The following is a 2,772-nucleotide window of genomic DNA, read 5'->3' on the forward strand; positions in this document are numbered from 1 at the left end:
CCCGCCACCTCGCCCGGCTAGTTTTTTTGTATTTTTTTAGTAGAGACGGGGTTTCACCGTGTTAGCCAGGATGGTCTCGATCTCCCGACCTCGTGATCCACCCGTCTCAGCCTCCCAAAGTGCTGGGATTACAGGCTTGAGCCACCGCGCCCGGCCCGAAAATGTTTTTAATACACCTACCAAACATAGCTTAGCCAAGCCTACCTTAAAAAAGCTGAGCATACTTAAATCAGCCTATGGTTGAGTAAGATAATGAAAAACAAAGCCTATTTTATTATGAAAGTGTTATGGTTGGGTGCAGTGGCTCACGCCTGTAATCTCAACACTTTGGAAGGCCAAGGCAGGTGGATCCTGAAGTCAGGAGGTCGAGACCAGTCTGGCCAACATTCCAAAATCCTGTCTCTACCAAAAAAAAAAAAACAAAATAGCTCAGCGTGGTGGTGAACGCCTATAATCTCAGCTACTCAGGAGGCTGAGGCAGGAGAATTGCTTGAACCCTGGAGGTGGAGGTTACAGTGAGCTGAAATGCCACTGCACTCCAGCCTGGCAACGGTGTGAGACTGTCTCATAAATAAAGTGTTAAATGTCTTGTGTACCATTGGTAACACAAGAAAAGGTCAATCAAAATTCAAAATTTGAAGAATGTTGAAATTGTAACAGCTTTATACCATGTAAAGTTGAAAAATCATAAGTCGAACAATAATTAAATAATCTACTTATTGACTAAGATGGTTTCCCCCTGAAGTTTATGTACTAGTAATATTTTTCTAAACCTGGCATTTGAATACCAAGTTGAAGGTATATTCAACTGTAGATGAAGTGTGTGTATAGTTTCATTTTAAGGGGATTTTAGTAGAATGAAAATAATGGTGGTGTCCTGTTGCTGTCAGTTTCCATCATAGTGAATCTCAATTTAATTCAGTAAACTTTGTTTTCTCCAGAGTCTAAAATAATAATTCAGTGCTTGCTTCAGCACGCATATGTGAACATTGGAATGATACCCAAAAGATTAATTATCATAGCCCCTGTGCAAGAATGACACACAAATCCATGAAGCATTCTATACTTTCAGTAAAAACTGTAGTTATTTGGCTGGGTGCGATGGCTCACGCCTGTAATCCCAACACTTTGGGATGTCGAGGCAGGAGGATCACGAGGTCAGGAGTTTGAGACCAGCCTGACCAACATGGTGAGACTCTGTCTCTACTAAAAATACAGAAATTAGCTGGGCATGGTGGCGGGTGCCTGTAATCCCAGCTACTCAGGAGGCTGAATCACTTGAAACCAGGAGGCGGAGATTGCAGTGAGATGAGATCGTGCCCTTGCCCTCAAGTCTGGGCGACAGACCAAGACTCCATCTCAAAAAAAAGAAAATTGTAGTTATTTAGCAAACGTGTTTACATCTATAGCCTGCCCACTGGTCATAAGTTTCTTGAGAGAAGGAATGGTCATATCCTTCAGTGCAGTGCCTGGTGCTTGGCGCTAGATGCTTGTTACATGTTGGTAGAGATAATTAACTCCTATGAAAGGAGGGTGAAGGTGTAAAAGTTATCAGAAGGCATTCTTGAAAACAGCAAAGTATCAGGCTGTGGAGTGGAGGAATAAGAGGAATTACAGTCCTGCCCCATAAATTCTTACAAATATTCCCTTAGAGGGTATGCCTCATAATCTCATGGAACCTGGGAGATATCTAGTCTCACTAATTAAAATAGCTTGCTTTATTTGATTGGAGAATGCGTGTGCCATTCTCCTTCAGCATCCATCATAGATAAAACCAACCCGGGAGGCATAGGTTGTGGTGAGCCAAGATCATGCCACTGCACCCCAGCCTGGGCAACAGAGCAAGACACCATGTCAACAACAACAAAAAAAGAAATAATTTCAAACTTACATAAAAGTTGCAAGAACAGTATAATTTCCATATACCCTTCACTCTGACATTCCTTTAATGATATTATTTTATCAAGTTTGCTTTTATTCCTTTTTTTTTTTTTTTTTGAGACAGAGTCTCGCTCTGTCACCCAGGCTGCCATGCAGTGGCATGATCTCAGCTCACTGCAACCTCCACCTCCCGGATTCAAGCGATTCTCCTGCCTCAGCCTCCCCAGTAGCTGGGATGACAGGTGCCCACCACCAGGCATAGCTAATTTTTTTTTTTTTTAGTAGAGACGGGGTTGCACCATGTTGGCCAGGCTGGGCTTGAACTCCTGACCTCAGGTGATCCACCCAGTTTGTCCTCCCAAAGTGCTGGGATTACAGGTGTGAGCCACCATGCCACCATGCCCAGCCGTGAAATTATTTCAAAATAAAAGTTTAAAGAATTGAATTATAATGGCATTTTAAGAGTTTCTTAGATTTAGTAAGCAACAGCAGTTTTTAAAAGTATTTCCTAGGCCAGGCACAGTGGCTCACTCCTGTAATCCCAGCACTTTGGGAGGCCAAGGTGGGCAGATCACGAGGTCAGGAGATTGAGACCACCCTGGCTAACACAGTGAAATCCTGTCTCTACTGAAAATACAAAAAATTAGCCGGGCGTAGTGGCAGGCACCTGTAGTCCCAGCTACTCGGGAGGCTGAGACAAGAGAATGGCAGGAACCCGGGAGGCGGAGCTTACAGTGAGCCGAGATCATGCCACTGCACTCCAGCCTGGGCGACAGAGCAAGACTCTGTCTCAAAAGAAAAAAAAAAGTATTTCCTAACTGATGTCATAGTAAAGATGGGGTTGCACCATGTTGGCCAGGCTGGTCTTGAACTCCTGACCTCAGGTGATCT

The sequence above is a fragment of the Mandrillus leucophaeus genome, unplaced genomic scaffold (assembly GCF_000951045.1).
Source record: "Mandrillus leucophaeus isolate KB7577 unplaced genomic scaffold, Mleu.le_1.0 Scaffold1205, whole genome shotgun sequence".
Lineage (NCBI taxonomy): Eukaryota > Metazoa > Chordata > Mammalia > Primates > Cercopithecidae > Mandrillus > Mandrillus leucophaeus.